A 15,597-nucleotide genomic window follows, 5' to 3' on the forward strand; every position below is an offset into this window, starting at 1 on the left:
TATTGCTTTGCTTCCTTTTCTCAGTCTGACACCCTGGGAGCTGTCGCTGGATGCATTGCCTCTATAATGAGACTACCTGCAAGTGGATGTGTTATTCAAACTGACTCTGATGAATTTATTCCAATCAAGTGCAAGTCTCGTTGCAGTAATACTTTTGACAAAAATTGAAGTTACAAATTTGAACTGCTATGAGTTGGTACAGAAATCTCCTTATACAGCTTCCTGTATAATAACACTGAACTTTTTTTGGTGTACTTTTGTAGCAGTTGCTATGGAAGTATATAAAGAGATTAATACTGTATGGGTAATCTCTAACTTAGAAACTGTTCTTAGAATTTTTTAAATCTTGTTCATTAACCCTTATGCGGCCATCTGGCTTCCTATTATATACATGGAGCTGGAATCACCTTTACCGTACCCAGGCACTGTAGACTTTGGTACAAAGTACAGCATGAGAATGAAGAAGCACCCAGAAAAATGTTCAGCAAAAGTGAAATGGCAGTCCAGTGATTTTCTTTATTTGTATACACGATATCAGTTTTGAGCTTGAGTTCAATTGTAGATATAATCCTTCTTAATATACTTTTTCTTAAATTGATAATCCTGTCATAATTACTGTGTGAGAAAGCAGCACTTTTGTTTTTTTCCAGCTAGTTGATGCCTGCACATTTATTTAAAGAAACTCAGCCTGAGCCTCTTCTGTGCCAAAATAATTGCAGACAACACCAAACTGGGGGGGAAGTGTCGATCCGCCAGAGGGCAGGAAGGCCCTGCAGAGGGACCTGGACAGGATGGGTCGATGGACCCATGGGATGAGGTTCAACATGGCTAAGTACTGGGTCCTGCACTTGGGGCACAACAACCCTGTGCAGCGCTACAGGCTTGGGGCCGAATGGCTGGAAAGCTGTGCAGAGGAAAAGGATCTGGGGGTGCTGACTGATGCTTGCCTCAACATGAGCCAGCAGTGTGCACAGGTGGCCAAGAAGGCCCACAGCACCCTGGCTTGTGTCAGGCATAGTGCAGCCAGCAGGAGCAGGGAGGTGATCGTCCCCCTGTACTCTGCTCTGGTGAGGCCGCACCTCGAGTGCTGTGTTCAGTTTTGGGCCCCTCACTGCAAGAAGGACATCGAGGCCCTGGAGCATGTCCAGAGAAGGGCTACGAAGCTGGTGAGGGGCCTGGGACACAAGTCCTGTGAGGAGCGGCTGAGGGAGCTGGGGTTGTTTGGTCTGGAAAAGAGGAGGCTCAGGGGAGACCGCATTGCTCTCTGCAACTACCTGAAAGGAAGGTGTGGGGAGCTGGGGGTCGGCCTCTTCTCACAGGTAACTAGTGATAGGACTAGAGGGAATGGCCTCAAGTTGCACGAGGGGAGGTTCAGGTTGGAAATGAGGAGGCATTTCTTCTCAGAAAGAGCAGTCAGGCATTGGGACGGGTTGTCCAGGGAGGTGGTGGAGTCACCGTCCCTGGGGGTGTTCAAGGAAAGGTTGGACGTGATGCTTGGGGACATGGCTTAGTGGGTGACATTGGTAGTAGGGGGATGGTTGGACCAGATGATCTTGGAGGTCTTTTCCAACCTTAGTGGTTCTAGGATTCTAATGGCAATGGTTGTCTTTCCAGCAAAACATGTAAACCTCAGTTCCCATTTAAATGGCTGTCTTAGGTCAGATGTTTCCTTGTTGCTCTATATGGTGCTTGGGAGCCTCCGTGTTTCATTTTTGAGTTTTGCAGAGGATTTCACCCAGCGTTATCACAAATCTCTGCAAACACCAAGTGTAGTGTTCTAATACGGAATAATTAGAAAGTAGTTCGTGCAAAAGGCTCGAGCTTTGAATGAATGGGTCTGCTACGAATTGTGACTTGCTTCAAGGTGTTTTCTCATTTTTATAAGATATTTTCAGTGTGATTCATCTAACTGGAGAGGGTCTGTTAGACTAACAAGTCTCATTGCCTTATTTTGCTACTCATTATGATGCAAAATCTTTTTTTCTCTGTACAATTACTGAGGTCTACTTTAAAACCTGATAGATTTTTCTTAGCTACATTTTAATCAGAAGGTTATTTCCCTTGCCATTTGCTAATACAGAGTGTATTTTTTTAATGCTCTATTGGTTACTACTGGCCCATCATTATAAAAGAAAATATGAAAATGATGGTAGGTGACTTTTTCCCCATCAACTATCTTCACTCTTATGCAGGACCAGGTCACAAGATTATTTAGTTGTCTGCTTTTAGACAAGATGCTTCACCAGCAGTGGTTGCTCTGGATTAAATGCTTATCAGACCAGCTCAGAGATTGCGTGAAAGAAATAAAATCAGCGACTGTTGATACTGATTGATCTTATATACTGTCTGTCTTTCACATTGAAGGTACCACCACTGCTGTCTGTCTGCAGGGAAAAAATATATCTCTTTGATTTGAGTGGAGTTGCTGGCAGGTAAAAACAAACAGAAGATAACGCAAATGCCACACTGGAAATGAAGGGCAGTATGATTCATGGTAAATTTTTGGAGATTTCCTGCTGAGTTCATTCACTTCTGTATTTGAAAGCCATCAAAGCATGCAAAGTATTCAGATGAATGAGAGTTATCTTACGAATATGTTAAATATGCTGTGCTGGGATAATGGGATGTGAGCCAGGACGGAAGGGATTCATAGCCTCTAATGTTATTTCAGCACTGAGGTCAGAATCTGCCATGCGTGTGAGTCAGCCAGCATACAAGGATACTCCAGAGCAGAATTTATAACTGTAGAAACTATGCGTTGCCTATTTTGCATATCGATTCATGCATGTATTTGAAAACTTAGCTGAGAATGAGCACGACATCAAAAATACAGATGCAGACTGTGCCTGTAGACAAACTGCAGCTGGCAAATGCTGTGTTTGTCCTTGTGTTTGATGTGTACCCAACTAGCGAGCTAGTGTTCAGGCACCGAACAGCATCCTGGGCAATACTTATAGGGCAGAACAAAACCCAACCCTTGGTCTACTACAGGAAAAAACAAACAAACAAAAAAAAACCAACCAACCTACACTAAAATGTTCTGCAATTCATCATCCCAGGAGGTGCACATAGTCTGTTGCTTCTTATTTCACCAAAAAAACAATTTTAAGTGTTTAAGTTCCAATGCAAAGTTATTCTACGCTTTACTGTTTTCTGCTACTTTCTATTCACATAACTTCTGAGTAAAATAATTCCCTTTGGCTGATTGATTCAGGAATTTGACTGTCTCATTCAAGGCATGACATTTGAAAACGCATACTAATGGACTTTAAATGTGTTGCTGCAAGTTCTCAAGTGATTTTTCTTTAATGTAGAGGTGGAGCACTAATATCACTTTGGGTAAAATCTATTGCCCCTAGAAACAATATTTTAAAGTTCAGTAATATTCATGACTTAAGGATCGTAATTGCATCACTAAAAGAAAAGCAATGTGCTTTACATTCCAACTTTTTCTGAAATAGCTTTGCAGGGACCTCATTGTACAACAGCTTGTTGTAAAAAGACAAAACACCTCGGCAGATGAGTAGCTCAACTGCAATAAAAATCCATCTGCAATGGTCGGGACCTCCAGTGTTCCATTTCTGTCTGGTCTCAGAGTGGCTTTCTGGTCCAGTCTATAGCTAAACATGCTTCCTCTGTGAATTCAGGAAGCACTCTTCCTCTTAGCTGTATAGGCAAGCACACAGTCTGCTCTAGGAGCAGCTAGGAGCCAAGTCACGGTACTGAACTATCGGTATCTAAAATGGATAGTACCTCTTACAGCTAAGAAAACAATTACTCCTCAAAAGTGTACGTTGGGAAGTGTGAGTATTTTTTTAAATTCACAATTTTATTGCACTCCTGCCTTTAACAAAATGCATGTTCATGCTGTCAGTGGCTATGTGGTTGCTAGTAAGGTCATCTGTCTGATGAGTTTTACAGTTGAGGGTTGTGATCACTGAGGGTACCACTTGCAGGTTGAACTATGGTGCTAATGTCCCTGCCGCATAAAACACAGCAACTATTCTGCTGGTTCACTATTCATTATAAAACCATCCTTGTGGAGTTTTAACTTTAGAGCGTGCGGCTTTTCATATTTGAAGACCTTAAGCCAGTTTCACACGATGGCTGCGGAGCAAAGCTCACTTCCTGCGGATGGAAAGGAGCACTGTTCAATTCCTCTTACATGTGCCTCTCAAACGAGACAGCGAGATCCTGATTCCATTTGCTGCGCTGGTCGTGATGTGTGTAGCAAAACAAAAATGACAAGGGACTATGTCCCATGGTAAGAACAGAGGGTTGGCAATTATAAGAATCTATTTTTTTTTCATGCAAACAGAGCATGAAAAGCTTTTAGTGAAGAATGAATGCAGACCAGCAAAATGTCATTTTCATGGTCTCTTGACCACCACCATGCTTAAAGCTCTTTAATGGTACTACAAGTTAGTAGTGGAAATTTTATGCTGTGTATGTATTTATAAGTGGTGATAAACTACTAATCATATCAACGATTAGCAAGTGGTTAACCTGATGAAGGGAGCTGTGGTCAGGTGGCTTCTGCAGGCTGTCATTTGCTTTATGGAAAAGATGCTAGCTTCTGCCAAAATAATTAAGAGAAAATGTAGATGGGTTATATGTCTGATGCAGTTACCCTCCACTGTTGCTCTCAGAGGGCTCTCTTGAAAATCGGATCTGTAATGGATATTATGCAGATTTGAAAGAAAAATTGAAACATGCGACTTTTTCTATCCCCTTTTGATGTTACATTCAGCTGCTTTCATCTCCGAGGATAAAAGTAATTGAACAATAATCCCAGAGAAAGTAAAATACACAAATCAATAAACTGCTCTCACCGGAGAATTTTATTTTGATGAGTATACTGGTACCGAACGCTTCCCCGAGCTGTTAGGTTTCCATTAGGTGGTCTTGTACTATTTAATACTGCTAGCAGTGTCTGCATTAGAGAACATAGACAACGAATAAGGCAGATACACTGAGTATCAGAAAACAAGAACAGCTTTTTACCTGCTGTGATTGACCTCCTAAATTTTAATTTGGTGCTGAGAGCTGGTCATTGTCTTTTTATTTTTGTGTTCTTTTGGGAAGTATAATGAAGGCAAGGGTTAGTGTTTCCATTAGATGTAGTGGTAATGAATGTAGGCAGTCGTTAGCCAAGCCTTTTGTGTCGAGCGTTTTCATGTCTCCACTGTGATGTGCAGAGGAATTTGGGTCCTTTGTAGTCCTTTTCTCTGCAGTGTTTTCCACTGAACTTGAGCCTTACATTATTTTCCGTCTAATAGTCTTGATTTTTTTTTAAACAATTTCATATGCATACTTCAGCAAATATTGTGAAAGCCTTCCGTTTTGTGTGAGGTGCTATGATAGGCACGTAGAGAAAGGGAATCCGTGCTCCAGGATCTTAGCCTCAATATGAAAACCAGCTGAACGTTCCTCTTGTGTATACTACCTTAACTATGTTGTTATGTACACAAGGAGAGTTTGCCTGGGAATATAGATTAATCTAGACATGATGTAAAGAGGAAACACCGGGAAGGGCTGGAGGTGCAGCAGGCAGCAGCGTCTGTGGCCTGAAGCTTCCTGTGGTCCATTGTAAGGACTGTCTCGTTAGGGCCTGTCAGATTGTGTTATTGGGGCTGAGATGCTAGAAGTACGAAACCTGCAGCATGGTGAATGCTTTGGAAATCTTTAACCATTTCCATAACCATTATTCAGTTTTTAAGCTTGAGCTTACGTCTTCCAGAGGAAGCAGTTGATGATCCATCTCTAAGGCTAACCCTTCACTCTGCATTTTGTGGTGTAGTTTTGTTTTTTTTCTCTCCTGTCAACTTGAAAACCTATCACAATCTGTGCAATTAAATTAGATGAAATGGAAGAAAAATTATAGCCCATTTATATGCAGGAGAAGGTTCACAGACGGTAATAGCTAAATTTTGAAAAGGCTTCAGTTTCTCTGAGTTGTTCTTGGCCTGTCCAAGGTTGAGCCCAGGACTGGAAGTGAAAGGATCCTTAGGCCTCTAGAGGAAAAGGTGTCCCCCGCTGTGCTCGGTCGGTCTGGAGGAGAAATCTGCTGGAGCTGAACTCTACACTGGAGAGTTGGCAGAGGGGAAATGGGGAGGTAGCTTTAAAGAAGAATTGGGAGAAGAGGATAGGAAAGTAGATGTTTGCATAGGGCAGCTGGGCATGGGGAGTGGGAGCTGGGACATCTTCTGAGGATGGAAGAGGAATGCATGAAGGAGGTCTGAGACTAAGACCCAGTCACTGATGGGGATCAGGCTGACACCCTCGTACTGGAGGGGTTAGACGAGCTCTTTTTGTGTCCCCTGATACCTTCGGTGCTTAAAAATCTCAGGCCCACCACAGGCACGGTATGTATGCACGAATAATAAACGTTCACATTGCACATGCAACCCTAATACCAGCTGGTCCCAACAACTGATTGCTTCACTTTGTAGCTGTAATGCTCTTGGATATTGAGCTTCACAGGAGGTTTTCTGAAGATTAATAGGGAAGAGAAAGTGGTTGCATCTGTAAGTCTTGAGAGAGTGGAGCTGAGTGGATGCCAGTTGGAGATCCCTGACATATCTAATATTCTGCTGCTTGAGATGAATTATAACTATCTAGGGAGCAAATGCTAATGCCTATCTGGTAGGAATATTGTTATTTTAATAGTAAAGCAGTAACTATTTTTTTCTCTGCCCTTCTTTATTACCCTCTGCTCTGAAGAGAAGGAAATTATTAACAGCTGGAGGACAACCAACCATCAAAGTGATTTTTTTCAGCACTTGTTTTAGGTAGGAGTATTAGAGGAAAAAGAAATTAGTAACACAGTCTTTTCTGTATATTAATTCAAGGCTACATGAAATGAACAAAAAGGGTGTCTCGCCATAAATGCTGCTACAACTAGCAGACCTGTGATGCCAAGCTGTGGCAGTGGTTATTGGAATGTTTCAGTGACATATTAACAGATCTTTTCTTAGAAACTTAGCTTCCTTAACACACTTTCAGCAAATGGATTTCCAATAAGAATCTACATCCTTTCTCCTCTTTCCATTTCAAAATAAACTCTTTCAGGGCACAGTGGTGTATTTGTGTGGAAATAGCTTTGCTGAGAAATTGAAAGGCAGGATCTGGATCAGTTCCCTGCACGAGCTTTGCAATATCCCTGAAAAGTGTCGTGATCTGTATTTGGCGCCCAGAGCGTTGCTTAGGCTAGTGAGGGGAAAACTAATCTCTTGCGCTTTCATTTGGCAGCACTGTCTCATAGACTGATCCTAATGGGGTGGAAATGAGCTCAGCTGCCTAATTCTGTTAAAAACATAGGCTTTTTTTAACACATGAATGCTCATCTACTTCCTTCAAGCCTTGTTGTTAAAGCCATGGCAGCAAAGAATCAAGCCATAGTTGCCGAAAACAAAACACGCTGCTTTTTTTTCCACTTCGGTTCTTTCTTTTGTATGCAGTAAGAAATGGCAAGTGCAAGAGCTTCATTCACCCAGAAGAAATCAACAACAACAACAAAAAAACACTTTAAAGTATAAAGATCTTGATGTGGACAAATGAGCCTTGCCCTCACTTTTAGGGCACGACTAACTAACTTGCTCATTAGCATTGTAACCTCCAGACGTCGTTTCACCACCTATGTTTTGGAACCCAAAGAGGGCATTGTGCCCCCAAAACCAGATGCAGGTCTTGCACTCCAGCCTCGTGGGATCCACGTGAAAGCCACCAGTCTCCCACTGTCTTCCAGTGTCGTGTATCTGAGTGGCTGGTTGTAGCAGCACAGCTCTTTGGTCATGGTGAAGCTCATTTCCTGCTGGTGGAGGACTGATCGCCTGCTACTGCCAATGAGATGAAGAAAGTAAGCAGAGCCGTAAATCTTCCTCTGTGTTTCCGTTGGGCTGTAGATGAGGACATGGCCAGTGTCTGTCATACAGACAGTCCATTTTATGCCTCTATACCTCTAGGTCCATTAGGGTTGACCTTCCTTCATTAAATCCGAGGCTCAGGTTTCTAGTTCCAAGAGAAATGCACTAGTATAGGACTTTGTAGGGAAGCTTAAAAACTGAACACCAGCATCCTCTGCAGGGCTCTCGAATCTTCATTATATTCTTCACCTTTTTCCCTTCTGGAGACTGCAGAAAGTCTCCTCATGACGGCCTAGTTTCATTCTCTGAGCAAGCTATAAACAGTGTGGGTGAATGCTTCCAGCATGGAATTGGCCATGTGGAGGGACGATGTGTGCACACGTGTAGGTGTGCACAAGTTCATGCAATGCTGTCCCCTGTAAGTGCCTTCCATGGCTATTAAAAAAAGCTCTGCTAATACCCTTGTAAAACTACAGCTGGCTGCTAATTGCTTGCTTTGCTATGTGGATGAGCTCAGAAGAGTTTTAAAGGATGTGTCCCAGCCTACACAGCAAATAAGGATTAAGAATGGGAAGTTAACAGCTTTCTGTTATAAAATAGTGTTGAGCAAAAGAAAGCAGCAGTAATTTGATATTTGTTGGACAACCCTACTATTTTTTTTTGGTTTGCTTTTAACAATAAGGCGGTCTGAGTTGTCCCTGGGGTATCTTCCTGGATAAAGTCAGCTCTGCCGTGAGCCCAGAGGAGAGCTCACCCACTTGGTAGCCTTCCTGAAGGAGCAGCACCTTGACTGCTGCAGGCTCACACCTCTTGCAGCATGGAGCACGGAGTGGATGAACTCTGGGCATGGCTGATGGCAGGAACCTGTAGCAGTGCAGTGGTGCCCTGCAGCAGCAGGGAGGTTACAAGTACTGGGAACAAGTTGGAGTTGTTTAGAACTGAGTCGCTTCTGGGCTGTTAATCCATCAAAAAAAAAAAAAAAAAGATATTTTGGGCAAAAAGAAAGACTAGGATTTCAATGAGACTTTAAAAAGTGAGTGTTGGGGCTATTAACAATCCTGACACAAAGGCGTGTATGTTCCGATTACACTAAGAGCCCTACCTGCATTAGAAGCTATCTCTTACTAGGCTTGACAGTGTTCCTAAAGAACTAGTTTATGTGTATTTTTCTTGTGCATAATGTCTGTACAGAAATTCTATGAGTTTTTTTTTAGTGGTACACCGATGAGATATAAATGGTGGTAAAGAAGTGCTGGTCCTGCCCCTTGCACTCTGCTCTCTTGGAGCTTTTCTCTCGCTTCTTCCCAGGACTCCTCCTTTCATGAGACATTTGCTTGCTTCTTCGCTGCAAAGATGAAAAAATGCAGAAAGAGCAGAGATCCTGGTTCTCTGTGCCATTTGAGAGCTGTGGGTGTACTTAAAGCAGATGAACTATTGGTGGAAAAAGTCCCAAAGGCAAAAATTTGATCAACCCTGTTCTACAATGCGTCTGGCTGCTGTGATTCTGGCAAATACCTGGAGAAGTTGCATGTTGATGCTACTGCCTAATGACATCCCAATGAGTTCACAAAGCTGAGTTAAGTGCTTGGAGCCAATTGTAAAGCAAGTGAGGGGACATTTGCCATTTGTAACTTGGTGCTGGATAATTGGCACCTACAGAAAGATGCTGGAGGAGGTTTTTCTTCTGCCCCTCTTGTGAGCAGGTGTTGAAGCACAGCTGGATTTTTGCTGATGCACTGTAACAAGTCTGGCTCATTAACTGAAGCAGAAAATCCAGAAAAAATGGGAATGGCTTCCTGCTTGGGGACATGGACATCTTTGAACAGAAATTATAGGACCAGATAAGCTTAGGGAGGAAGTTATTCTGTTTTATTTTTTGTGTAAGTTAAAAGTGCAACCATATCCTAGGAAATGGGCAATTATTGGGCTAAATACGGTGCATTGATTTTGGTCAGAGCAAACTTTTATCTTTCTTCCACCATCCCAAAGTGTATCTATAGCATTTTGAAATGAACATTTGTTCAAATATGTACATTCACATAATCGTTAACCATCCATGGCATTAATGGTATTGCATTGCTGACTTCAACACTCTGGTGTAAGGAAGACATGAGCATGAAATTAGAATTAAACAGCTGGCCATAAATTGCATTTAGACCCTGTATGAAAATAGGTTTCTGAAATACTTTGCAACCAGTACGCAGCCGCAGGAATTTGAAAGACTCCTGGTCTAGTTAAAGGAGAAACTGGGGGAAGAAACTGGTTGACATCTCTGGATACCATCTCTGACATCTCTTACAGTAGCTGAATATCCAACCACCCACTCCCGAGGACTTCTCCTTCGTCCAGCCTTATTTTTACAGTTGTGACATTATCTGCTTTGCCTAAGTAATTATTCAATCTTAGCATTCTTAGCAATTGAAAATATCGTTTTTTTCTGTCAATATGGTATACTGTAGAGAGAAAATCCCTTTAGATATCATCAAGTACAGGGAAATCAGCTAGTCCTTATCATATAGATATTCCTCGAATCTGACTGCCCGTTGCTGGTGAAAAAGGGAGTTGCTGCTTCTCTTGAACCTCGAGAAAACCGGACAAGCCCCAAATGGCTTAGGGCAATTAAGGTATTTCAATAGCCCACACAGACCCCACGCTTCACAAGCTGATAGCTCCTTCTACTAGACTGAGAAGTGGAAATGGAAAAATATTTTCCACGGCTTTTGTTTGTTTTTGAAAGGCTTCCAAAAGAGCAGAGAGAATTTCTCTTGCAGATTGCACAGACATAAAAGGAAGCTGCAGTTACAAATGTGAGGGAGCCTATCTGAGGGAGCAATGCCTCTCTCTCTGCTCTTCGGAATAATTCAACAGACCCGCAACTGTGTAGAGAAAACCTCTCAAACATTTGCTTACCCACTATTTTGATTACCTTATTTATTTTTACGGAGATAATTTATTTTTTTGTCAGAAACTAGCTTATATATATATATTATTGTAATCTTTTCCACATATTCCATTTGAAGCTAACAGCAGAAGTACACACGGAAAGAGGTGGTAAAAATAAATGCACATGCGTGTTAATAAAATAGCTAAAATAAATGTTTTATTTATACATAATAAAATAAACAGATTTGTGGGGAAAAAAGCATTTTATTGTGCTTGCCAAAAAAGTGGTTTACCTGCTTTGTAATTTCACTTTCATTAGCATATTTAATTATGCTTTTGTATTTAATCATCAGAATGCTCAGTAATGTACATTTTGTTCCCAGCCATGGAATACCACCACTAAGTGTATCCATGATAGATGTTTTTAATAAAATCAGTAATTACCCTTTATTGTTGCTTTAAATGATTATTTTTAAGTTTGTTAGGGAACAATAGTTTTAGGTACAAGAAGAAGAAAGCTTTCTCTTTACCATTTCAAACTCTAATGAAAAACTCCATTTAAACAGATGCTAATAAACCTCTTTTTTCTTTTCTGTTTCGTTTTTTTTTTTTTTTTTTTACAAAAGGTAGTGCTTCATTATCTTGAAGTTGTTTACGAGTGGAGGTTTGGCAGCTCAGCTGTGGGTGTGGGTTAGAGCAAGCACCGGCGGTGCTGGGGTAGGCTCTGAGTTGCCTGCTGGTGCGCCGGACCTGGGTCTGCGAGTATGAGAGGTGCCTTTGGGAACAAGTTGGAAGGTCTCAGACTTCTCAGAAAGATGGATCTCAGCTGAGTTTAAGGGTGTTTGGGTCGATTTTTTTCTTTTTTTTTTGGTCTTGGTTTTGTTGAACAATCTCTATGAGATTAGAGGATGTTTATGGGTTTTGTAACCCATGAAATAAGTTTCCGTTTTTAAAAAAAAATTGAAATCTTGGGTTTCTTTTGATGCAGAATTCAAAGTAAAATTTGCAACTGAAACAAAAGCAGATCAATAAAAAAAATGAAGAAAATGTACTGTGAACTGAGGTGAAATGCTCATGTTAACTGTTGCGAGAGCTCAGTCCCTAGCTTATCTAAGCATGTACTCCATTATCTAACTTATCTTTCTTTTACAATAGCTTCAGCTATGCGACAGTGCTCCTTCTATATGTCTCAGAGAATGCCATCAAATGGCCTATTTTAGTTCATCAGCGTAATGACACCTATTTCTTTGTGTGTGGCTTGGGGTTTAGGTGATTGTAGATATCTCAACAAACAGGTTGTTCTGTGGCCATGTTGTTGTTTTAGTCTGGACTGTTGTCTTCTTTTCTCTGTCGGGAGTCTTGAAGATTTTGGAAGTCTGTGATTCTAGGATTCTTCTCTCAGAACAAGCAAGAACGTGCATTTCTCTGTAATCACCTTCAGCTTTGTCTGCACTGTCTTTTGAGCAGTGGCACCCAAACTGCTTTAAAAAAATGTTTCAAATTTTAGGGAAATTTTCTTTATGCAAAAAAGGGCAAAGCTAAAGCACTTTTATGGTATTGGCAGACTAAGGAACTCTGCTTAATCAGTGTTTTTATCTGTCGTGTCTGAAAAGGCATTTAGACCACATTCAGGCTAGGAAGGCATTGAAATATGATGAGCAGCATCTGAATGAGTTGCGACGCTCAGCACAGGATCTCTGTCACCAAAAAGACATGCTGCACTTCAGGAATGCGCAGAGTTGTCCGATGTTCGGAAATGTCCCTGTGTAGGACATTGATAAGGAAGGCATTTATAGAGCAACTCATCTGTCAGTTTGTCTTTGAAGAGATGAACAGCACTCACGGTGGAGTTCGCTGTTTTATCCTGAGCCATCACACAATTGAATTGGATATTTAAGGCATACCAGCTGAATGCTTTTGCTTTGTTTTATCTCGCTATGTTAGTTTGCTAGTAGGTATGTTTCCTTAGGCTTGCTTCATCGTATGGAAATTTAAAGAGGAAGATGAGAAATAGGAGATAAAGGTGAGATAGAGAGTACCTGGAATCGAATCATTGTCAGACATATTACTGTTTGGTTTTCTATCTGCAGAACAAGAATGATGTCTTTGTGGAACTGGTAGGAATCTATAAAGGGAAACATCCTATTTACTGATTCACTGGTGATCAGAATTGTGTTGCTGTTGCGTGGAAAGTAGTCACTGTCTCAACTCCTTGGAGTGACTGACGATGAGCTCAGGTGTGGCTGTGTCAAGTGGAAGGCAGGAATTGGACTTGCATGCGTTTTCCTTCTCTGCTTTCTCAGAAAACATCAGTTAGGACTCTGGGAAAGCTGCTACACCTGTCATGCTTGTCTTTATTCCTTTTGTGCATTCTCAGTCCCTGTAACCCACTGCGGGGAAACAGGATTCAATCAGTGGTCACCTGCACTGCTAATGAACTCTGCCTCGTGCTCTCTTAAGGGTCAGCAGACATGGGCGATGGGGCCTCAGAGCAGTATGGACATCTTCCACTCAATGTCATGTCTGCACTGACAGTAACAATTTCTTGCAATTAGGCTCCTGCAGCAGGTAGTTGACCTGAAGGGCAGCAGCTGATTGTCTCTGTTTAACTTCACTGCTCAGCCTTAGCTCCGTGTTCAAACCCTGGTGCTTTGCTGTTACTTCCTTTCCTCGCTGTTCTGCCCTGCATGGCGGGGTATGAAGCAGAGACAATTGTTATTAATAACCTAAATCAACCTTTGCCTTTTTCACACCTCACCTTGAGTACGGCAACTACAGCGAACAAAATTAGATCTGTAAAACTCAATAAGAAAATTATAAAACCGGTCGTAAAAGTCAACTTTCTGTGAAATGGTGATAGCAGGAGATGCAGTCCCTGAACAGTGCAGGTTGCTGTTGGGTCAAAACCCTCCACTTGCGTGGACTGAGGACTTGGAGCACACCCGAAGGACCTGTTGGGAGAGTTTGTGTCCATCCTTGCCACGTGCCCATCACGGCCAGTTCAGAAAGGTTCCTGACCTGAAAAGTGCTGCGGCCTACCAAAGTAATGATAGATATTGAAGCAATGCTGGGAGATGTGGTATTAAAAAATGCTGTTCAATCCTTGGTTTTGATGTAATTAGCAGTTCAACCAGGCTGAAATGAAAATACAATGCTTGCACAGTGAAATCCCAGGGAGTATGATTTCTTTGCATGGATTCAAGACTAGTTTTAATACGTCAGTGACAGCTGTTCCATTGCTGCTGCCTGCTAAGAATTTCCATGGGTTTTCCAAGGTCTCAGGACAGTTAGAAACTTCAATTTATGCAGGTTACTCAGATGTCTTAATATGTATGATCCATAACTGTTCAAATTGGGTCAGTTTGTTTGTCTTGCTTTGGTGGTAGTTGTTTTTTTTTTGTGCAGCTGAAGTTGAAATCTATATTAGCAGCGTCTCTTAAACTAACCAAGTAATAATTTTTAGGTTTCTCCTTGCTTTATTGTGAAGCTATAATTCCAGGAATACAGAAATGGAGCAGTTCATCCAGTCTTCAGATACTTAGAGTAGCAGAGGATTATATAGAATAGAATAGTTCAGTTCAAAGGGACCTGCAAAGGTTATTGAGTCCAACTGCCTGATTACTTCAGGGCTAACTAAAAATCAAAGCAAATTCTTGAGGGCATTGTACAAATGCCTCTTGAGCACTGAAAGGCATGGGACACCACCTCTCTAGGAAGCCCGTTCCTTTCCAGTGTTTGACCACCCTCACAGTAAAGAAACTTTTTGCTAATGTCCTGTCTGAAGCCCTCCTGGTGCAGCTCTGTGCCATTCTCTCAGCCTCTCCTCACAGCACGTGCCTTCCAGCTCTTTCACCAGCGCTGTTGGCCTCCTCTGGACATGTTCAAGTACTTGAACATGCTTTTTTTTATCTTGTGGAGCCCAGAATTGCATGCAATATTCAATTGGGGAATTGGGGAAAATAAGTGATTGTATGAAAAATAGTTGATGTTATACAGTAGATTCCCAGGGGAGGTACTACAGAAATTTTGAGATTAAGATTGAAACAGAAAGGTATATACATTTTTAAAGTGCAGAAGGAATTAAATAGAGAATCTAGTAGAACCACCATCCTTTAAAAACAATACAAAATCTCATCTATGAAAATGAGTTTCAATGGCTTATGCTGGAGTGTGTGACTGCAGGAAAACATTTTCAAAGTTATATAGTTTGTTTTCAGAAAAAGGTGATTGAAAGTGAGAGAAGGGAGCCAGAGTGAATATAAAGCTCTAGGTCTTGCTTCAATTTGTTTATTTAATTTCAGTCTCATTTGTTTCTCTCTGAACCTAACATTTAAATAGTTTTTACTTATTTATTCATTCCCCTTTGTTCAAGAATCTGCAAGGCCATTAGATGTCAAATCTTGACACCTGCTCTTGAAAACTCCTGAGGCTATGGGTATTTCAGAAATGTGCATCCCATTCCTCTTTTCTTGACAGCATCCCGATCTCTTCCCACCCCACTGGACTGACGAATCTCGTATTTTAAGCATACATGTGCAGGATGTTCTGCGTTCATGTAGGGGGGGAGTCTCTGGACTGTCTGTGAGATCTGTAGTTTAGCTTCTTGCTTTGTAACACTAACCCGTCTGCTGTTTATAGGCAGGTTACTGTAATGAAAGTCTCAGGGTATATCTTAGAGCATTTAGAGTAATATTTTGAGTTATAATTAGAAACCGGTCAGCATGAACCAGCTTGTGAGACTTAGTTTTATGTAAGAAAGGGAAGGGCAAATGTGAACAAGGTGAGATAACTGAGAAATTCAGGTAATCATCCATAGTCCAGGTTTTGGACATACAGCTTGATGAAGTGA

The 15,597-nt window shown here is 41.5% G+C and overlaps 1 protein-coding gene and 1 long non-coding RNA gene across 13 annotated transcripts in view; both read left to right on the plus strand.

Moving 5' to 3' along the window:
* Positions 1–13,953, plus strand: part of LOC308178655 — a 64,837-nt gene extending 50,884 nt beyond the window's left edge. The window contains exon 2 of one of the 2 annotated variants that reach the window (XR_013939877.1): positions 25–13,953. This is a non-coding gene — a long non-coding RNA (uncharacterized lncRNA). The remainder of the gene's footprint in view (positions 1–24) is intronic. The other variant, XR_013939878.1, reaches the window with a different exon arrangement.
* Positions 1–15,597, plus strand: part of PTPRT (protein tyrosine phosphatase receptor type T) — a 582,374-nt gene that overhangs the window by 397,912 nt on the left and 168,865 nt on the right. The window lies entirely within an intron of this gene.

Source organism: Anser brachyrhynchus (genome assembly GCF_964034855.1).
Source record: "Anser brachyrhynchus genome assembly, chromosome: 16".
NCBI lineage: Eukaryota > Metazoa > Chordata > Aves > Anseriformes > Anatidae > Anser > Anser brachyrhynchus.